The sequence below is a fragment of the Arachis hypogaea genome, chromosome 4 (assembly GCF_003086295.3).
Source record: "Arachis hypogaea cultivar Tifrunner chromosome 4, arahy.Tifrunner.gnm2.J5K5, whole genome shotgun sequence".
Classification (NCBI taxonomy): Eukaryota; Viridiplantae; Streptophyta; class Magnoliopsida; order Fabales; family Fabaceae; genus Arachis; species Arachis hypogaea.
Window position 1 is genome coordinate 102,218,189 of NC_092039.1, and position 23,564 is coordinate 102,241,752.

Sequence of the window (23,564 nt, forward strand, 5' to 3'; positions counted from 1 at the left end):
ATAAGTATCTCTATCTTTATTTTATGTTTTATTTATCTTTTAATCATTAATCCTCCAAAATCATTTGAATCCGCCTGACTGAGAGTTACAAGATGACCATAGCTTGCTTCATACCAACAATCTCCGTGGGATCGACCCTTACTCGCGTAAGGTTTATTACTTGGACGACCCAGTGCACTTGCTGGTTAGTTGTGCAAAGTTGTGATAAAGTGTTGAGATTGCAATTGAGCGTCCCATGTTGATGGCGCCATTGATGATCATAATTTCGTGCACCAAGTTTTTGGCGCCATTGCCGGGGATTGTTTGAGTTTGGACAACTGACGGTTCATCTTGTTGCTTAGATTAGGTATTTTTCAGAATTTTTAAGAATGAATTCTAGTGTTTCAAGGTGATGTTCTTATCATCACCAAAGCTGATTGATCTTCATCAATTTAGCTCTTGAATGCAATGTCCTGCTGAAGCTTGGCTAGCCATGTCTAATTCCTTTAGACTAAAGCTTTAGACTAACATTGCATGGTTCCTGGAATTCTTATTAAAAATTTTGAATCTCTTTATTTTCTTCTCCATATAATTTTCGAAAAAAAAAACCAAAAAAATTACAAAATCATAAAAACCAAAAATATTTCTTGTTTGAGTCTAGTGTCTCATTTTAAGTTTGGGGTCAATTGCATATTTCTATTTTTCTTGCATTTATCATGTGTCTTCATTGATCTTCAAGTTGTTCTTGATGATTTACTTGCTCTGATCTTTAAATTCTCTTGTTTTGTGTGTTTTGTTGTTTCTCATATGCATTCTCAATTTGTTAGTGTCAGTAGTATACAAACTTCTAAGTTTGGTGTCTTGCATGCATTGTTTATTTGATTTTAGTTGCATTTTGATTTTTCCTCATCATTAAAAATCCAAAAAAAATTTTAATTTGTGTCTTTTCAAGTCAATAATGCAGAGAATTGAAGATTCAGAACACACAGCAGAGGAATTACACAGAAAAAGTTGGGCGTTCAAAACGCCCAGTGAAGAAGGAAAACTGGCGTTTAAACGCCAGCCAGGGTGCCTGGCTGGGTGTTTAACGCCCAAAATGCTGTTTAACGCCCAAAAGGGTAGCATTTTGGGCATTAAACGTCAGAATGGATATCATTCTGGGCGTTTAACGCCAGGATGGCACAAGAGGGAAGATTTTGTTTTTAATGCAAATTTTTTTCAAGTTTCCATAATTTTTCAAAATCAAATCTTTTTCAAATCATATCTTTTCAATCATATATTTTCAAAATCAATTTATTTCCATTTTCAAAAATACTTGCTAACAATTAATGATTTGATTCAACATTTCAAGTATGTTGCCTTTTCTGTTGAGAAAGGTTTAATGTTTGAATCATATCTTTTCTTGTTAGCCAAGTCATTGATTTTAAAAATCAAATCTTTTTAAATTGTTTTTCAATCATATCTTTTTAAAACTATATATTTTCAATCATATCTTTTTAATCACATCTTTTTCAAAATAAGTTTTCAATCATATCTTTTTGACTTCTAATTTCAAAATCGTTTTCAAAAAAAACACTTTATCTCCAATCATATTTTTCGAAAATCATTCTTCAATTTTTCAAAATGTTTTTAAAATCTTTTTAAATTTATTTTCGAAAATTTCTTCCCCTCTTCTCACATCCTTCTATTTATGGACTAACATGTACAATTCGAACTCCATCTTTCTAAGTTCGAATTCTTCTATCTCTTCCTTCTATTTTTCTTTTCCTCTGACACCTCAAGGAATCTCTATACTGTGACATAGAGGATTCCATATTTTCTTGCTTTTTTCTCTTTCATATGAGCAGGAGCAAAGACAAAAGCATTCTTGTTGAGTCTGACCCTGAACCTGAAAGGACCTTAAAGCGAAAGCTAAGAGAAGCTAAAGCACAACTCTCTGTAGAGGACCTAGCAGAATTCTTCAAAGAAGAAGACATGGCAGCCAAAAACAACAACAATGCCAACAATGCAAGGAAGGTGCTGGGTGACTTTACTGCACCTACTCCTGACTTCTATGGGAGAAGTATCTCTATCCCTGCTATTGGAGCAAACAACTTTGAGCTTAAGCCTCAATTAGTTTCTCTAATGCAACAGAATTGCAAGTTCCATGGACTTCCATTGGAAGATCCTCATTAGTTTTTAGCTGAATTCTTGCAAATCTGTGACACTGTCAAGACCAATGGGGTTGACCCTGAGGTCTACAGACTTATGCTATTCCCTTTTGCTGTAAGAGACAGAGCACGGATATGGTTGGACTCTCAACCTAAAGAAAGCCTGAACTCTTGGGAAAAGTTAGTCAATGCCTTCTTGGCAAAGTTCTTTCCACCTCAAAAATTGAGTAAGCTTAGAGTGGAAGTCCAAACCTTCAGACAGAAGGAAGGTGAATCCCTCTATGAAGCTTGGGAAAGATATAAACAATTGATCAGAAAGTGTCCTTCTGACATGCTTTCTGAGTGGAGCATCATAGGTATCTTCTATGATGGTCTGTCTGAACTGTCCAAGATGTCATTGGATAGCTCTGCTGGAGGATCTCTTAATCTGAAGAAAACGCCTGCAGAAACTCAAGAACTCATTGAAATGGTTGTAAATAACCAATTCATGTACACTTCTGAAAGGAATCCTGTGAACAATGGGACGAATCAGAAGAAAGGAGTTCTTGAGATTGATACTCTGAATGCTATATTGGCTCAGAACAAAATATTGACTCAGCAAGTCAATATGATTTCTCAAAGTCTGTCTGGAATGCAAGCTGCACCAGGCAGTACTAAGGACGCTTCATCTGAAGAAGAAGATTATGATCCTGAGAACCCTTCAATGGAAGAGGTGAATTACATGGGAGAACCCTATGGAAACACCTATAATCCTTCATGGAGAAATCATCCAAATCTCTCATGGAAGGATCAACAGAGACCTCAACAAGGTTTCAACAACAATAATGGTGGAAGAAACAGGTATAGCAATGGCAAGCCTTTTCCATCATCTTCTCAGCAACAGACAGAGAATCCTAACCAGAGCCACTCTGACTTAGCAACCATGGTCTCTGATCTAATCAAAACCACTCAAAGTTTCATGACTGAAACAAGATTCTCCATTAGAAACTTGGAGGCACAAGTGGGTCAGCTGAGCAAGAAAGTTACTGAACTCCCTCCTAGTACTCTTCCAAGTAATACAGAAGAGAATCCAAAAGGAGAGTGCAAGGCCATTAACATGACCTACATGTCTGAATTTAGAGAGGAGAAAGAGGCAGTGAGCGCCACTGAGGAAGACCTCAATGGTCGTCCACTGGCCTCCAATGAGTTCCCTAATGAGGAACCATGGGAATCTGTGGCTCACACTGAGACCATAGAGATTCCATTGGATTTACTTCTGCCATTCATGAGCTCTGATGAGTATTCTTCCTCTGAAGAGGATGAAGATGTCAGTGAAGAGCAAGTTGCTAAATACCTTGGAGCAATCATGAAGCTAAATGACAAGTTATTTGGTAATGAGACTTGGGAGGATGAACCCCCTTTCCTCACCAAAGAACTGGATGACTTGACTAGGCAAATATTACCTCAAAAGAGACAGGACCCTGGGAAGTTCTCAATACCTTGTACAGTAGGCACCATGACCTTCAAGAAGGCTCTGTGTGACCTAGGGTCAAGCATAAACCTCATGCCTCTCTCTGTAATGGAGAAGCTAGGGATCTTTGAGGTACAAGCTGCACGAATCTCACTAGAGATGACAGACAATTCAAGAAAACAAGCTTATGGACTTGTAGAGGATGTTTTGGTAAAAGTTGAAGACAATTACATCCCTGCTAATTTCATAGTCCTAGAGACTGGAAAGTGCATGGATGAATCCATCATCCTTGGCAGACCCTTCTTAGCCACAGCAAAGGCTGTGATTGATGTTGACAGAGGAGAATTGATCATTCAAGTGAATGAAGAATCCTTTGTGTTTAAGGCTCAAGGATATCCCTCTGTAACCATGGAGAGGAAGCATGAAGAGCTTCTCTCAAAACAGAGTCAAACAGAGCCCCCACAGTCAAACTCTAAGTTTGGTGTTGGGAGGCCACAACCAACTTCTAAGTTTGGTGTTGAACCCCCACATTCAAACTCTAAGTTTGGTGTTGGGAGGTTCCAACATTGCTCTGGACATCTGTGAGGCTCCATGAGAGCCCACTGTCAAGCTACTGACATTAAAGAAGCGCTTGTTGGGAGGCAACCCAATGTTATATTTATCTATTTTTCCTTTGTTATTTTATGTTTTTTACAAGTTGATGATTGGTGCGCGAAATTGTGAACTATACTTTTTCACAACTCTCATAATCCCCGGTAATGGCTCCAAGAACTTGGTGGCTCAATACCATGGCATTACACAACTTCGCACAACTAACCAGCAAGTGCACTGGGTCGTCCAAGTAATAAACCTTACGTGAGTAAGGGTCGATCCCACGGAGATTGTTAGTATTGAAGCAAGCTATGGTCATCTTGTAAATCTTAGTCAGGCAAACTCAAATGATAATGGTGATGAACGAAAATAACATAAAGATAAAGATAGAGATACTTATGTAATTTATTGGTAGGAACTTCAGATAAGCGCATGAAGATGCCTTCCCTTCCGTCTCTCTGCTTTCCTACTGTCTTCATCCAATCCTTCTTCCTCCTTTCCATGGCAAACTCGTGTAGGGTCTCACTGTTGTCAGCAGCTACCTCCCATCCTCGCAGTGAAAGCTAATGCACACACTCTGTCACAGTGCTGCCAATCACCGGTGTGGTTCCCTCCCCTACTAGAATAGAATCCAATGATTCTTTTGCGTCTGTCACTAACGCCCAGTAAGTTACAGGTTTGAAGCACGTCACAGTCATTCAGTCATTGAATCCTACTCAGAATACCACAGACAAGGTTAGACCTTCCGGATTCTCTTGAGTGCCGCCATCAGTTCTTGCCTATACCACGAAGACTCTGATCTCACAGAATGGTTGGCTCGTTTGTCAGGCGAGCACTCGGTTGTCAGGCGATCAACCATGCATCGTGCAATCAGGAATCCAAGAGATATTCACTAGAGCCTCGAATGCTAGTAGAACAAGAGTGGTTGTCAGTCACTTTGTTCATGGGTGAGAATGATGATGGGCGTCAATCATCACCTCCATCAAGTTGAAGAACAAGTGATATCTTAGATAAAGAACAAGCGGAATTGAATGGAAGAACAATAGTAATTGCATTAATACTCGAGGTACAGCAGAGCTCCACACCTTAATCTATGGTGTGTAGAAACTCCACCGTTGAAAATACATAAGCATAAGGTCTAGGCATGGCCGAATGGCCAGCCTCCCAAAGATCTAAGATAGCATAAAAATGAAGATAGCTACCCCGATATATCTATACAATCATAAAAGGTCCTACTTATATGAAACTAGTAGCCTAAGGTGTACAGAAATGAGTAAAAGACATAAAAATCCTTTTCCGGGCCCACTTGGTGTGTGCTTGGGCTGAGCAATGAAGCAAATTTCGTGTAGAGACTCTCCTTGGAGTTAAACGCCAGCTTTGGTGCCAGTTTGGGCGTTTAACTCCCATTTGGGTGCCAGTTCCAGCGTTTAACGCTGGGATTTCTTGAGGTGACTTTGAACGCCGGTTTGGGCCATCAAATCTTGGGCAAAGTATGGACTATCATATATTGCTGGAAAGCCCAGGATGTCTACTTTCTAACGCCGTTGAGAGCGCGCCAATTGGGCTTCTGTAGCTCCAGAAAATCCACTTCGAGTGCAGGGAGGTCAGAATCCAACAGCATCTGCAGTCCTTTTTGGTCTCAGAATCAGATTTTTGCTCAGGTCCCTCAATTTCAGCCAGAAAATACCTGAAATCACAGAAAAACACACAAACTCATAGTAAAGTCCAGAAAAGTGAATTTTAACTAAAAACTAATAAAAATATACCAAAAACTAACTATATCATATCAAAAACATACTAAAAACAATGCCAAAAAGTATACAAATTATCCGCTCATCACAACACCAAACTTAAATTGTTGCTTGTCCCCAAGCAACTGAAAATCAAATAAGATAAAAAGAAGAGAATATACTATAGACTCCAAATTATCAATGAAACTAAGCTCCAAATTAGATGAGCGGGACTAGTAGCTTTTTGCCTCCGAACAGATTTGGCATCTCACTTTATCCTTTGAAATTCAGAATGATTGGCTTCTTTAGGAACTCAGAATCCAGATAGTGTTATTGATTCTCCTAGTTAAGTATGATGATTCTTGAACATAGCTACTTTATGAGTCTTGGCCGTGGCCCAAAGCACTCTGTCTTCCAGTATTACCACCGGATACATACATGCCACAGACACATAATTGGGTGAACCTTTTCAGATTGTGACTCAGCTTTGCTAAAGTCCCCAATTGGAGGTGTCCAAGGTTCTTAAGCACACTCTTATTGCCTTGGATCACAACTTTATTTCTTTCTTTTCTTTTTCTCCCCCTTTTTTTTCGTTTTTCTCCTTCTCTCTTTTTTTTTTTTTGTATTCACTGCTTTTTCTTGCTTCAAGAATCATTTTTATGATTTTTCAGATCCTCAGTAACATGTCTCCTTTTTCATCATTCTTTCAAGAGCCAACAATTTTAACATTCATGAACCACAAATTCAAAAGACATATGCACTGTTTAAGCATACATTCAGAAAACAAAAAGTATTGTCACCACATCAATCTAATTAAGCTAGTTTTAAAGATGAATTTGAAATCCTGTACTTCTTGTTCTTTTGTAATAAAAACAGTTTTCATTTAAGAAAGGTGATGGATTCATATTCATAGCTTTAAGGCATAGACACTAAGACACTAATGATCATAAGACACAAACATAGATAAACATAAGCATAAATTTTCGAAAAACAGAAGAATAAAGAACAAGGAAATCAAGGAACGGGTCCACCTTAGTGATGGCGGCTCTTCCTTGCTCTTGAAGATCCTATGGAGTGCTTGAGCTCCTCAATGTCTCTTCCTTGTCTTTGTTGCTCCTCCCTCATGATTCTTTGATCTTCTCTAATCTCATGAAGGATGATGGAGTGTTCTTGATGCTCTACCCTTAGTTGTCCCATGTTGGAACTTAACTCTCCTAGGGAGGTGTTTAGTTGCTCCCAATAGTTTTGTGGAGGAAAGTGCATCCCTTGAGGTATCTCAGGAATCTCATGATGAGTAGGATCTCTTGTGTACTCCATCCTTTTCTTGGTGATGGGTTTGTTGGGGAAGAGGTGTTGAGGTGATTGGTGAATGGGGGAAGAAGAGAGAGAGTGATGGTAGGGTCCTGTGGGGTCCACAGATCCTGTAGTGTCAAGGAAAAGGCATCCCTGCACCAAATGGCATCAAAATCCACGTTTTGAGCCATTTCTGGCGTTAAACGCCGGGCTGGTGCCCATTCCTGGCGTTTAACGCCAGGTTCTTGCCCTTTACTGGCGTTTAACGCCAGTCTGGTGCCCCTTTCTGGCGTTAAACGCCCAGATGGGTGCCAGACTGGGCGTTAAACGCCCAACTGCTAGGCTGACTGGCGTTTAAACGCCAGCAGCATCTTCCTCCAGGGTGTGCTGTTTTTCTTCCTGTTTTTCATTCTGTTTTTGCTTTTTTCATTGTTTTTGTGACTTCTTATGATCATCAACCTACAAAAAAGATAAAATAACAAAAGAAAATAATTAATTATAAAACATTGGGTTGCCTCCCAACAAGTGCTTCTTTAATGTCATTAGCTTGACAGAGGACTCTCATGGAGCCTCAGAAGTGCTCAGAACCGTGTTGGACCCTCCCAACACCAAACTTAGAGTTTGAATGTGGGGGTTCAACACCAAACTTAGAGTTTGGTTGTGGCCTCCCAACACCAAACTTAGAGTTTGACTGAAGGGGCTCTGTTTGGCTCTGTTTTGAGAGAAGCTCTTCATGCTTTCTCTCCATGATGACAGAGGGATATCCTTGGGCCTTAAACACCAAGGATTCTTCATTCACTTGAATGATCAACTCTCCTCTATCAACATCAATCACAGCCTTTGCTGTGGCCAGGAAGGGTCTGCCAAGGATGATGGATTCATCCATGCACTTCCCAGTCTCTAGGACTATGAAATCAGTAGGGATGTAATGGTCTTCAACTTTAACAAGAACATCCTCTACAAGTCCATAGGCTTGTTTTCTTGAGTTGTCTGCCATCTCTAGTGAGATTTTTGCAGCTTGCACCTCTAAAATTCCTAACTTCTCCATTACAGAGAAGGGCATGAGGTTTACACTTGATCCTAAGTCACACAAGGCCTTCTTGAAGGTCATGGTGCCTATGGTACAAGGTATAGAAAACTTCCCAGGGTCCTGCCTCTTTTGAGGTAGTTTCTGCCTAGCCAAGTCATTCAGTTCTTTGGTGAGCAAAGGGGATTCATCCTCCCAAGTCTCATTTCCAAATAACTTGTCATTTAGCTTCATGATTGCTCCAAGGTATTTAGCAACTTGCTCTTCAGTGACATACTCATCCTCTTCAGAGGAAGAATACTCATCAGAGCTCATGAATGGCAGGAGTAAGTCCAATGGAATCTCTATGGTCTCAGTTTGAGCCTCAGATTCCCAAGGTTCCTCATTGGGGAACTCATTGGAGGTCAGTGGACGCCCAGTGAGGCCTTCCTCAGTGGCGTTCACTGCCTCTTCTTCCTCCCAGAATTCGGCCATATTGATGGCCTTGCACTCTCCTTTTGGATTTTCTTCTGTGTTGCTTGGAAGAGTACTCGGAGGGAGTTCAGTAATTTTCTTGCTCAGCTGACCCACTTGTCCTTCCAGATTCCTAATGGAAGATCTAGTTTCAGTCATGAAACTTTGAGTGGTTTTGATTAGATCAGAGACCATGGTTGCCAAGTCAGAATTATTCTGCTTGGAACTCTCTGTCTGTTGCTGAGAAGATGATGGAAAAGGCTTGCTATTGCTAAACCTGTTTCTTCCACCATTATTGTTATTGAAACCTTGTTGGGGTCTCTGTTGATCCTTCCATGAAAGATTTGGATGATTCCTCCATGAAGGATTGTAGGTGTTTCCATAGGGTTCTCCCATGTAATTCACCTCTTCTATTGAAGGGTTCTCAGGATCATAAGCTTCTTCCTCAGATGAAGCTTCCTTAGTACTGCTTGGTGCATTTTGCATCCCAGACAGACTTTGAGAAATCATATTGACTTGTTGAGTCAATATTTTATTCTGAGCCAATATGGCATTCAGAGTGTCAATCTCAAGAACTCCTTTCTTCTGACTAGTCCCATTGTTCACAGGATTTCTTTCAGAAGTGTACATGAATTGGTTATTTGCAACCATTTCAATCAGTTCTTGAGCTTCAGTAGGCGTCTTCTTCAGATGAAGAGATCCTCCAGAAGAGCTATCCAAGGACATCTTGGACAGTTCAGAGAGACCATCATAGAGAATACCTATGATGCTCCATTCAGAAAGCATATCAGTGGGACACTTTCTGATCAATTGTTTGTATCTTTCCCAAGCTTCATAGAGGGATTCTCCTTCCTTCTGTCTGAAGGTTTGGACTTCCACTCTAAGCTTACTCAATTTTTGAGGTGGAAAGAACTTTGCCAAGAAGGCATTGACTAGCTTTTCCCAAGAGTCCAGGCTTTCTTTAGGTTGAGAGTCCAACCATGTTCTAGCTCTGTCTCTTACAGCAAAAGGGAATAGCATCAGTCTGTAGACCTCAGGGTCAACCCCATTAGTCTTGACTGTGTCACAGATTTGCAAGAACTCAGCTAAAAACTGATGAGGATCTTCCATTGGAAGTCCGTGGAACTTGCAATTCTGTTGCATTAGAGAAACTAATTGAGGCTTAAGCTCAAAGTTGTTTGCTCCAATGGCAGGGATAGAGATGCTTCTCCCATAGAAGTCGGGAGTAGGTGCAGTAAAGTCACCCAGCACCTTCCTTGCATTGTTGGTATTGTTGTTGTTTTCGGCTGCCATGTGTTCTTCTTCCTTGAAGAATTCGGTCAGGTGCTCTAAAGAGAGTTGTGCTTTGGCTTCTCTTAGCTTTCTCTTCAAGGTCCTTTCAGGTTCAGGATCAGCCTCAACAAGAATGCCTTTGTCCTTGCTCCTGCTCATAAGATAGAGAGGAGAACAAGAAAATGTGGAATCCTCTATGTCACAGTATAGAGATGCCTTTAGGTGTCAGAGGAAAAGAAGAGTAGAAGACAGAAGTGGAAAATTCGAACTTAACAAAGAAGATAGAGTTCGAATTTTGCCTTAAGGGATAGTGTTAGTCCATAAATTGAAGGATGTGAGAAGGAGGGAAGTGATTTTCGAAAATTAAGTGGGAAATTTGAAAACATTTTTGAAAAACATCACTTAATTTTCGAAAATGAAAATGGAAAAGAAATCAAGTGATTTTTGAAAAAGATTTTGAAATTAGAAATCAAAAAGATTTGATTGAAAGCTTATTTTGAAAAAAAATATGATTAAAAAGATATGATTTGAAAACAATTTTAAAAAGATTTGATTTGAAAATTAAAAACTTGACTAACAAGAAAAGATATGATTCAATCATTAAACCTTTCTCAACAGAAAAGGCAACATACTTGAAATGTTGAATCAAATCATTAATTGATAGTAAGTATCTTTGAAAAAGGAAAGGAGTTAATTTTGAAAAAGATTTGATTGAAAATTGATTTGAAAAAGATTTGATTTTGAAAAGATTTTGAAAACTTAGAAAAAATCTGATTTGAAAACAAAATCTTCCTCCCCTAGCCATCCTGGCGTTAAATGCCCAGAATGGTATACATTCTGGCGTTTAACGCCCAAAATGCTACCCTTTTGGGCGTTAAACGCCCAACCAGGTACCCTGGCTGGCGTTTAAACGCCAGTCTGTCCTTCTTCACTGGGCGTTTTGAACGCCCAGCTTTTTCTGTGCAATTCCTCTGCTGTATGTTCTGAATCTTCAATTCTCTGTATTATTGACTTGAAAAGACACAAATTAAAAATATTTTTGGATTTTTAATAATAAGGACAAACCAAAATGCAACAAGAATCAAATGAAAATGCATGCAAGACACCAAACTTAGCAGTTTGTATACTACTGACACTAACAAAACGAAAATGCATATGAGACACACAAAACACTCAAGTCAATAGAATTCAAAGATCAGAACAAGGAAATCATCAAGAACAACTTGAAGATCAATGAGGACACATGCATGAATGCAATAAGAACAGAAACATGCAATTGACACTAAACTTAAGATGAGACTCTAGACTCAAAAAAAGAAATATTTTTGGATTTTATGATTTTATAATTTTTTTTTTTGGATTTTTCGAAAATTATGTAGAAAAAGAAAATAAAGGTATCAAAATTCTTAATGAGAATTCCAGGAATCATGCAATGTTAGTCTAAAGCTTTAGTCTAAAGAAATTAGACATGGCCGGCCAAGCTTCAGCAGGACATTGCATTCAAGAGCTAAATTGATGAAGATCAATCAGCTTTGGTGATGATAAGAACATCACCTTGAAACACTAGAATTCATTCTTAAGAGCTCTGAAAAAAAATACCTAATCTAAGCAACAAGATGAACCGTCAGTTGTCCAGCCTAAACAATCCCGGGCAATAACACCAAAAACTTGATGTTGTTGCCGGATCTTGGCACTGATGTTACCAAAAGCTTGCTCAAAACTTGAACAATCCCCGGCAACGGCGCCAAAAACTTGGTGCGCGAAATTGTGAACTATACTTTTTCACAACTCTCATAATCCCCGGTAATGGCTCCAAGAACTTGGTGGCTCAATACCATGGCATTACACAACTTCGCACAACTAACCAGCAAGTGCACTGGGTCGTCCAAGTAATAAACCTTACGTGAGTAAGGGTCGATCCCACGGAGATTGTTAGTATTGAAGCAAGCTATGGTCATCTTGTAAATCTTAGTCAGGCAAACTCAAATGATAATGGTGATGAACGAAAATAACATAAAGATAAAGATAGAGATACTTATGTAATTTATTGGTAGGAACTTCAGATAAGCGCATGAAGATGCCTTCCCTTCCGTCTCTCTGCTTTCCTACTGTCTTCATCCAATCCTTCTTCCTCCTTTCCATGGCAAACTCGTGTAGGGTCTCACTGTTGTCAGCAGCTACCTCCCATCCTCGCAGTGAAAGCTAATGCACACACTCTGTCACAGTGCTGCCAATCACCGGTGTGGTTCCCTCCCCTACTGGAATAGAATCCAATGATTCTTTTGCGTCTGTCACTAACGCCCAGTAAGTTACAGGTTTGAAGCACGTCACAGTCATTCAGTCATTGAATCCTACTCAGAATACCACAGACAAGGTTAGACCTTCCGGATTCTCTTGAGTGCCGCCATCAGTTCTTGCCTATACCACGAAGACTCTGATCTCACAGAATGGTTGGCTCGTTTGTCAGGCGAGCACTCGGTTGTCAGGCGATCAACCATGCATCGTGCAATCAGGAATCCAAGAGATATTCACTAGAGCCTCGAATGCTAGTAGAACAAGAGTGGTTGTCAGTCACTTTGTTCATGGGTGAGAATGGTGATGGGCGTCAATCATCACCTCCATCAAGTTGAAGAACAAGTGATATCTTAGATAAAGAACAAGCGGAATTGAATGGAAGAACAATAGTAATTGCATTAATACTCGAGGTACAGCAGAGCTCCACACCTTAATCTATGGTGTGTAGAAACTCCACCGTTGAAAATACATAAGCATAAGGTCTAGGCATGGCCGAATGGCCAGCCTCCCAAAGATCTAAGATAGCATAAAAATGAAGATAGCTACCCCGATATATCTATACAATCATAAAAGGTCCTACTTATATGAAACTAGTAGCCTAAGGTGTACAGAAATGAGTAAAAGACATAAAAATCCTTTTCCGGGCCCACTTGGTGTGTGCTTGGGCTGAGCAATGAAGCAAATTTCGTGTAGAGACTCTCCTTGGAGTTAAACGCCAGCTTTGGTGCCAGTTTGGGCGTTTAACTCCCATTTGGGTGCCAGTTCCAGCGTTTAACGCTGGGATTTCTTGAGGTGACTTTGAACGCCGGTTTGGGCCATCAAATCTTGGGCAAAGTATGGACTATCATATATTGCTGGAAAGCCCAGGATGTCTACTTTCCAACGCCGTTGAGAGCGCGCCAATAGGGCTTCTGTAGCTCCAGAAAATCCACTTCGAGTGCAGGGAGGTCAGAATCCAACAGCATCTGCAGTCCTTTTTGGTCTCAGAATCAGATTTTTGCTCAGGTCCCTCAATTTCAGCCAGAAAATACCTGAAATCACAGAAAAACACACAAACTCATAGTAAAGTCCAGAAAAATGAATTTTAACTAAAAACTAATAAAAATATACCAAAACCTAACTATATCATATCAAAAACATACTAAAAACAATGCCAAAAAGTATACAAATTATCCGCTCATCAATGATCATGGGAAGTCACAAAATCAATTGAAAAAAAATCAAAAAATAGAATGAAAAACAGAAAGAAAAACAGCACACCCTGAAGGAAAACTTGCTAGCGTTTAAACGCCAGTAAGGGCAGCAAATGGGCATTTAACGCCCAGTCTGGCACCATTCTGGGCGTTTAACACCAGAAAAGGGCACCAGACTGGCGTTAAACGCCAGGAAAGGGCAAGAAGCTGGCGTTAAATGCCAGAAATGGGCACTAGCCCGGCGTTTAACGCCAGAATTGGCATAAAGAGCATTTTTGCTCGCCACTTGGTGCAGGGATGAATTTTCCTTGACACCTCAGGATCTGTGGACCCCACAGGATCCCCACCTACCCCACCACTCTCTCTTCTTCGGCCATTCACCAATCACCTCAACACCTCTTCCCCAAAAACCCCTCACCTATCAAATCCCACTATTCTCCTTACCACTCACATCCATCTCCTCTATTTCTTCTTCTTCTACTCTCTTCTTTCTTCTTTTGCTCGAGGACGAGCAAACCTTCTAAGTTTTGTGTGGTAAAAGCATTGCTTTTTGTTTTTCCATAACCATTTATGGCATCTAAGGCTGGAGAAACCTCTAGAAAGAGGAAAGGGAAGACAAAAGCTTCCACCTCCGAGTCATGAGAGATGGAGAGATTCATCTCAAGGGTGCATCAAGACCACTTCTATGAAGTTGTGGCCATGAAGAAGGTGATCCCCGAGGTCCCTTTCAAACTCAAAAAGAGTGATTATCCGGAGATCCGACATGAGATCTGAAGAAGAAGTTGGGAAGTTCTTACCAACCCCATTCAACAAGTCAGAATCTTAATGGTTCAAAAGCTCTATGCCAATGCATGGATCACCAAGAACCATGATCAAAGTGTGAACCCGGACCCAAAGAATTGGCTTACAATGGTTCGGGGGAAATGCTTGGATTTTAGTCCAGAAAATGTAAGGTTGGCATTCAACTTGCCCATGATGCATGGAGATGAACACCCTTACACTTAAAAGGTCAACTTTGATCAAAGGTTGGACCAAGTCCTCATAGACATTTGTGAAGAGGGCGCTCAATGGAAGAGAGATTCAAGAGGGAAGCCGGTTCAACTGAGAAGGCATGACCTCAAGCCCGTGGCTAGAGGATGGTTGGAGTTTATCCAACGCTCAATCATTCCCACTAGCAACCGGTCCGAAGTTACTATAGACCGGGCTATCATGATTCATAGCATCATGATTAGAGAGGAAGTAGAAGTTCATGAGGTTATATCCCAAGAACTTTATAAGGTGGCAGACAAGTCCTCTACCTTGGCAAGGTTAGCTTTCCCTCATCTCATTTGTCACCTCTGTTATTCAGTTGGAATTGACATAGAAGGAGACATCCTCATTGATGAAGACAAACCCATCACTAAGAAGAGGATGGAGCAAACAAGAGATCCCACTCACCATGAAATCCCTGAGATACCTCAAGGGATGCACTTTCCTCCACAAAACTATTGGGAGCAAATCAACACCTCCCTAGGAGAATTGAGTTCCAACATGGGATAACTAAGGGTGGAGCACCAAGAACATTCCATTCTCCTCCATGAAATTAGAGAAGATCAAAGAATCATGAGAGAGGAGCAACAAAGACAAGGAAGAGACATTGAGGAGCTCAAGCACTCCATAAGATCTTCAAGAGGAAGAACAAGCCGCCATCACTAAGGTGGACCCGTTATTTAACTTCCTTGTTCTTTATTTTCCTGTTTTTCGAATTTTTATGCTTATGTTCATCATCTGTGTTTGTGTCTTGTGATCCTTAGTGTCTTAGTATCTATGCCTTAAAGTTATGAATGTCCTATGAATCCATCACCTTTCTTAAATGAAAAATGTTCTTAATTGGAAAAGAGAAGAATTGCATGAATTTTAAATTTTATAACAGATTAATTATTTTGATGTGGTGGCAATACTTTGACTTCTGAATGTATGCTTGAACAGTGCATATGTCTTTTGAATTTGTTGTTCATGAATGTTGGCTCTTGAAAGAATGATGAAAATGGAGACATGTTACTGAGGATCTAAAAAATCATAAAAATGATTCCTGAAGCAAGAAAAAGCAGTGAATTCAAAAAAAAAGCAGATTATGTGCGAAAAAAAAGAAAGAGGAAAAAGAAAAAGAATAATAATAATAATAATAATAAAGTCGTGATCCAAGGCAAAAAGAGTGTGCTTAAGAACCCTGGACACCTCTAATTGGGGACTCTAGCAAAGCTGAATCACAATCTGAAAAGGTTCACCCAATTATGTGTCTGTAGCATGTATGTATCCGGTAGTAATACTGGAAGACAGAGTGCTTTGGGCCACGGCCAAGACTCATAAAGTAGCTGTGTTCAAGAATCAACATACTTAACTAGGAGAATCAATAACACTATCTGGATTCTGAGTTCCTATAGAAGCCAATCATTCTGAATTTCAAAGGATAAAGTGAGATGCCAAAACTGTTCAGAGGCAAAAAGCTAAAAGCCCCGCTCATCTAATGAATACTGATCTTCATAGATGTTTTTGGAATTCATTGCATATTCTCTTCTTTTTATCTTATTTAATCTTCATTTGCTTGGGGACAAGCAACAATTTAAGTTTGGTGTTGTGATGAGCGGATAATTTATACGCTTTTTGGCGTTGTTTTTAGTATGTCTTTAGTATGTTTTAGTTAGTTTTTAATATATTTTTATTAGTTTTTAGTTAAAATTCACTTTTCTGGACTTTACTATGAGTTTGTGTGTTTTTTTGTGATTTCAGGTATTTTCTGGCTGAAATTGAGGGACTTGAACAAAAATCTGATTCAGAGGCTGAAAAGGACTGCAGATGCTGTTGGATTCTGACCTCCTTGCATTCAAAGTGAATTTTCTGGAAGTACAGAAACTCAATTGGTGTGCTCTCAATTGCGTTAGAAATTAGACATCCTGGGCTTTCCAGCAATGTATAATAGTCCAAACGTTTCTCGAGATTTGATGGCCCAAACAGGCATTCCAAGGCAGCTCAAGAATTCTGGCGTAAAACGCCGGAACTGGCACAAGAATGGGAGTTAAACGCCCAAACTGGCACAAAAGCTGGTGTTTAACTCCAAGAAAAGTCTCTACACGAAAAAGTTTCAATGCTCAGCCCAAGCACACACCAAGTGGGCTCGGAAGTGGATTTTTATGTCATTTACTCATCTTTGTAAACCCTAAGCTACTAGTTCTCTACAAATAGGACCTTTTGCTATTGTATTATACATCTTTTGATCACTTTAGATATCTAGATCATCTTTGGACGTCTAGTTCTTAGATTATGGGGGCTGGCCTCTCGGCCATGCCTAGACCTTGTTCTTATGTATTTTCAACGGTGGAGTTTCTACACACCATAGATTAAGGTGTGGAGCTCTGCTGTACCTCGAGTATTAATGCAATTACTATTGTTCTTCTATTCAATTTAGCTTATTCTTGTTCTAAGATATTCATTCACACCCAAGAACATGATGAATGTAATGATTATATGACGCTCATCATCATTCTCACTTATGAACGCGTGCCTGACAACCACTTCCGTTCTACAAGCAAACAAGGCTTGAATGTTTATCTCTTGGATTTCTTAATCGGAATCATCGTGGTATAAGCTAGAATTGATGGCGGCATTCAAGAGAATCCGGAAGGTCTAAACCTTGTCTGTGGTATTCTGAGTAGGATTCAAGGATTGAATGACTGTGACGAGCTTCAAACTTGCAATTGTGGGGCGTTAGTGACAGATGCAAAAGAATCACTGGATTCTATTCCGACATGATCGAGAACCGACAGCTGAATAGCCGTGCTGTGACAGAGCGCGTTGAACATTTTCACTGAGAGGACGGAACTGTAGCCATTGACAACGGTGATGCCCAACATACAGCTTTCCATGGAAAGGAGTAAGAATGATTGGATGAAGACAATTGGAAAGCAGAGAGACGAAAGGGACAAAGCATCTCCATACGCTTATCTGAAATTCTCACCAATGAATTACATAAGTATCTCTATCTTTATTTTATGTTTTATTTATCTTTTAATTATTAATCCTCCATAACCATTTGAATCCGCCTGACTGAGAGTTACAAGATTACCATAGCTTGCTTCATACCAATAATCTCTGTGGGATCGACCCTTACTCGCGTAAGGTTTATTACTTGGACGACCTAGTGCACTTGCTGGTTAGTTATGCGAAGTTGTGATAAAGAGTTGAGATTGCAATTGAGCGTACCATGTTGATGGCGCCATTAATGATCACAATTTCGTGCACCAACAGCACAAGTCCTTTGCTCAAATCTGAAATTCACGAAAAAGTTAAGAAAGTGAACGTGGCGCTCACTTCCAAAGTGAACGCTAGCTGTTTGTATTCCTAAGCGTGGCGTTCTCTATTTGAACGTAACGCTTCCCTGATTGCTTCCCTTTTTCCTTCATTTCTTCACTTGCAAGCAATCAAACAAGAAATCAAAGTCTCACCAAAATCACAAGGTCCTTGCACCATTCATAAAATCAATTAATTCTAGCATAAACCTAATGATTTTGTGTAAAATAAATGATGTTTGATTGATTCCAAATAATCATGAAATTCCACTCCAATCACTTACTCATTGTGCAAGAAAGTGCATAAAACCTAATGAAACAAATGGAAAATGCTTGTAAAACTAGCATAAGATGACTTGTCATCACAACACCAAACTTAAATCTAGCTTGTCCCTAAGCAAGCACTAAAACATGAGAAGAAATGAAACAAAATAGAAAAGCATACATGTCCTTATTTAGTAGATAATTGAATTTGGTTCATGGGGTTTTATGCAGACAGAATGTAACTCAATTATTATCAGCTTCCAAATGTGAAATGTCTCTTTGATAGTTAACTAGAGTTGCTGCTATAATGCCTTATTCTTTTATTGATCCCTGTTAGATTTTTCCTTCTTTCTTTTGCTTCGGAAGCTTATTTCTTAATGTTAGCTCAGTGTCAAGTGTTGCAGCAGCCTTTTGGCTCAATTTTTTCTCAACACCTCTTCACTACAGACACTTGGCTCACAATTCTTCTTAGGAACATTGATGCCCAGCACCTCTTTGGGTTACTAAATGCTTTGTAACTAGGTTGCTCTTGATAATAGACTTTCAGTTGGTAATCCCGGATTAGCTAATCCAAGTTACCAAGTTTTAAAATACTCCACAGAACCTAATTGTCCAAGCAGATCCTAGTACAAAAAGCACCACAGGCATATGTCCTAAGGTCCAAGCTATTGGTGTCTAGCCTTATTTGTTTCTTTTATTTTTGTTGCCAATTCTTGGCTTTTCTTTTCTTTCCTTCTTACTTCTTCTCTTTTTCCAGGGATACTTATTGATTGAAGGCTTTTCAACAGCAACTAAGTTTACACTACAAGAGACATTCTAACCTGCAGCTTTTATTATTGAGCTTATCATCTAATTAAGCAATTACCACCACTGAACTTGATTATTATTCCTACCACATTGGACAATTACTTTCTGTTTCAATCATTTTCTCTTATTCATGCCAGGGTACAAGACATACATTCAAGATGGATGAAAATAAGACAGACACTTATAGCTAGATTACTTAATTGAATAATAACAAGACAGTAAACTAGCAGGGTGCAAATAAGGGTAAACTCATCAGAAAGCAGAACAATTAAACTTCCAACTAAAGCATAGCAGATTCAAACAGTTGAGTAATAATACAACCTTTTGGTCTCTTCTTGCTTAGTCTTTCATCTTTCTTCTTAGCTTTTGTGCTTTTCTTTCTTATGATGTACAGTCCTTCCAAAAGGTTGAATAATTTTCTACACTGATAGTGGAAGTTGCTTGTCCTCCAAGCACTTGAAAAATAGTTATCATGCATGAATGTTTGTAGGTTTTGAACTTACTTTAGTGTGTGAACACCAAACTTAGTTCCTTGCCACTGTCTGTTATGCAAACCTTGTGCTCTTAAAGAAAACAAACTATAACTAGAAAACAATCAGTGGTTAAATAGTTTCCCTGATTGTTTGGAGCCAGTGACCATTTTATGCAGAGGGTTGAAGTGTGTTTTTAATGAGATTCTTGGTGGAACATCAAACTTAGCTTCCTTTATTCACCCTTAAATTTCTTTGGTGTGCAACACCAAACTTAGCTCCTTTCAATGCAGAGAAATCTACTAAACTTTCTTATTAAAATAGTAAATGAAAAGAAAACTACCTTTGGTTGGGTTGCCTCCTAACAAGCGCTCGTTTAGTGTCATTAGCTTGACATCTTGTCCTTTAATCACGGAGGCCGAAAATCTTAGTGCCATAGCTTTTCTCCTCTTACTGTGAACTTCCTTCTGTTTTCCTCTTTGATGATCTCTAGGTGTTCAAGTGAAAGGATTCGATTCACAGTGTAGTACTCAGACAATTGTGGAGACACCTTCATGGTTGGGTGTTTAACATCACTTTATCCCCTGGTGAGAAGCCTTCAGTGGGGATCTTCTTGTTTCTCTATCCTCTTGGCTTCTTCTTCTTTTCTTTCTCAGAAGATGATTCATGCCTTGGTGGTTCTTTATCAGGGGGCTTCTTGTTGGAGATCTCAGCTGGAGATTTTGGATCTAGTTCCTCCTTGACTTCTTTGGTCTGTTGCACCATTTCTACTTCTTTTAAGAATGGGTTTAGAAGCCTTAGAGTAATCTCATTAAATGTCTCCTTTAAGCTATAATCTCTGGACTTATCCTTCTTGCATTATTCTTCTTGAGTGGGCTCATGTAGGGTCTTGAAGACATGAAATGCTAGGTGCTCATCATGCACTCTTAGCAACAATTTCCCTTTTTCAACATCTATCAATGCTCTGCCCGTAGCTAGAAAAGGCCTCCCCAGGATGATGGGGGTGTTGGGGTATTCTTCCATATCTAAGATAACAAAGTCAGCAGGGAGAAAAAATTTTCCGACTTTTATTAGCATATTCTCCACAACTCCTAGTGCTTGCTTAATGGATTTGTCAGCCATTTGGAGAGCTATTCGAGTGGATTTCAGCTCAAGAATTTGAAGTTTCCTCATGAGAGACAAAGGCATCAAGTTTATGCTTGCACCAAGGTCACAGAATGACTTCTCAATAGTTATGTTTCCTATGGTGCAGGTGTTCATACCCTGGGTTGAGCTGTCTGACCCGGGTTGTTTGGCGACAAGTCAACCGACCTCTTCAGGACAAAACTACCCGACCTCTTCTCAAAGAGTTTGGCCAAATCACCAGGAAAGCCCAAAAAAGGGCCCAAACAGAGGAACACAACCCAAATCCTAAGGCAGTCCAAGCCTATAGAGAGACGGTTCCCTTGAAGATAAGATAACTCTACCCAAAGATAAAGATAAGATAACTATCTTATCTCCAGAAAGATCACTCTACCACATTATAAATACACTGGAGCACCCAGGTATAACTCATACTCTGATTCTGCTAAAAACCTACTTAATACCCTTGCTAACTTAGGCATCGGAGTCCCTTGCAGGTACCACCACCCTCCGGTGACGAAGGATCAGTAACATTGTCGGTCCAACAAGTCGGACACGACAGCTCCGGCCACCACGCACCAGCCAGACACGTCATCTCCGATCAACACAGAAGATCTCGTCCGAAGATCGACCTACAGTTTCAGGTAACTCTCGGAACATTGGCACCGTTGCCGGGGAACCTGGAAGTCATCCCATCACCATGGCGGACAACCAGGACAACGATCATAACTCTGATTTGGAAAACCGAACACCACACAAGAACATGGAGGTTACACTAGATGATACTTCTCAACCTAACAAAGACAAGAACTCCCCAAGCACGGGAGCCATGGAAGCACTTCAGGATCGCCTGAAACAACTCGAAAAAGAGGTTGAATATCAACGGGAAGCCGAAAGAGATTTGCGAAGAGAAGCTAGGTGACGTCGCAAACTAGAGGACAAGCTCCTAAAGATCGAAGCTGACCTTAAAACTAAAATAACCAGATCCAGCCACGAAGATAGCTCCCGCAAAGACCAAGACCCATTCACCAAAGAGATCATGAAGGCCAAAATCCCAAAAGATTTCAAACCTCTCGACATGACTCTATACGATGGCACAACAGACCCTGGCCATTATCTTAGTAATTTTCGAAGCAGAATGTATCTTCCTACAGAAGCAGCCATTATGGGCCTCATCAATGATCTACAAGAGGGACCCTTTAGTCACTCAATATCAAAAAAAACATCCCACATCTCTAAATGAAGTCCAAGAACGAGCAGAAAAGTACATCAACATGGAGAAAAACTCCCGACAAGGTGAGACCTCAAAATCCAGATTCTTCTATAAAGACAAAGAGTCCAAGAAAAAAGAAGATCAGCACGGGGAGAAGATTAAAAAATACCACAATTAGACCCCTCTTCGGGTGTCTCTTGTGGATGTCTATCGAGAAGTATGCCACACTGAAAAGATACCCCCACCTCGCCCACTCAAAAGCAAGAAAGGAGGAGGAAACCGAACAGAATACTATGAATACCATCGAATCTATGGACATCCCACCAACGAGTGCTTCGACTTAAAGAACATCATAGAAAAATTGGTAAGAGAGGGGAGGCTAGATCGGTACTTGGCTAACAAAGTAGATGAGCCAAGAAAAAGAAGAAGGGACGAAGAGGTCGGACGAAATGAACGACCACCTCGTACCCCGGAGAGACATGTCCACATGATACATGGAGGATTTGCAGGAGGAGAAGTCTCTAAATCATCTCGCAAAAGACACCTGAAAGAGATATATCACGTTGAAGGAGGAGAAGGAACACCCGAACTCCCCACTATCACCTTCACTAAAGAAGACACAGCTGGCATAATCTCAAGACACGACGACCCCATGGTCATCACTATCATACTAGCCAACGCTAATCTCCACCGCACGTTGATAGACCAGGGAAGCTCGGCGGACATTCTGTTCAAAACGGCCTTCGACAAACTCGGCCTAGATGAAAAAGAGCTCAAAGCATATCCGAATAGCCTATTTGGGCTAGGAGACACTCCAATCCAACCACTTGGATATATCTCCTTGCACACCACCTTTGGAAAAGGAAATCGGTCAAGGACACTCAGCATAGATTACATCGTGGTCGACGTAAGTACAGCTGGTGCACGAAATTGCAATCACACTTTTGCAACTCCGCACAACTAACCAGCAAGTACACTGGGTTGTCCAAGTAATACCTTACGTGAGTAAGGGTCGATCCCACGGAGATTGTCGGCTTGAAGCAAGCTATGGTTATCTTGTAAATCTTAGTCAGGATATCAGAAATTATCAGGATTAATTGTGAAAAGTAAAAGAACATGAAATAAGTACTTGTTTTGCAGTAATGGAGAATAGGTTGAGGTTTTGGAGATGCTCCATCTTCTGAACCTCTGCTTTCCTACTGTCTTCTTCTTCAAGCACGCAAGGCTCCTTCCATGGCAAGCTGTATACAAGGGTTTCACTGTTGTCAGTGGCTACCTCCCATCCTCTCAGTGGAAATGTTCAACTCACCCTGTCACGGCACGGCTATCCATCTGTCGGTTCTCAATCAGGCCGGAATAGAATCCAGTGATTCTTTTGCGTCTGTCACTAACGCCCCGCCTTCAGGAGTTTGAAGCTCGTCACAGTCATTCAATCATTGAATCCTACTCAGAATACCACAGACAAGGTTTAGACCTTCCAGATTCTCTTGAATGCCGCCATCAGTTCTAGCTTATACCACGAAGATTCCGGTCAAAGAATCCAAGAGATATCTACTTAACCTAAGATAGAACGGAGGTGGTTGTCAGGCACACGTTCATAGTTGAGAATGATGATGATTGTCACGGATCATTACATTCATCCGATTTAAGAACAAGTAGTATCTTAGAATGGAAGCAAGCATGATTGAATGAGAAACAGTAGTAATTGCATTAATCCATCAAGACACAGCAGAGCTACTCACCCCCAACCATGGGATTTAGAGACTCATGCTGTGGAGGGTACACAAAGAAACATGTAAAGTGTCATGAGGTACTGATACAATGTCAAAAGATCCTATTAATAGTAAACTAGTAACCTAGGGTATACAGAAATGAGTAAATGATGTAAAAATCCACTTCTAGGTCCACTTGGTGTGTGCTTGGGCTGAGC

General features: G+C 40.2%; 2 non-coding genes across 2 annotated transcripts; one reads left to right on the forward strand and one right to left on the reverse strand.

The window, feature by feature from the left end:
- Positions 1 to 2,358: 2,358 nt before the first annotated feature.
- On the reverse strand, positions 2,359 to 2,466 carry LOC112798771 (small nucleolar RNA R71). The gene has a single exon (XR_003200368.1). It is a non-coding gene; the product is annotated as a small nucleolar RNA R71 (small nucleolar RNA).
- Positions 2,467 to 9,453: 6,987 nt separating this feature from the next.
- Positions 9,454 to 9,561, forward strand: LOC112799026 (small nucleolar RNA R71). Its single transcript, XR_003200615.1, has one exon. It is a non-coding gene; the product is annotated as a small nucleolar RNA R71 (small nucleolar RNA).
- The last annotated feature ends 14,003 nt before the right edge of the window (positions 9,562 to 23,564 follow it).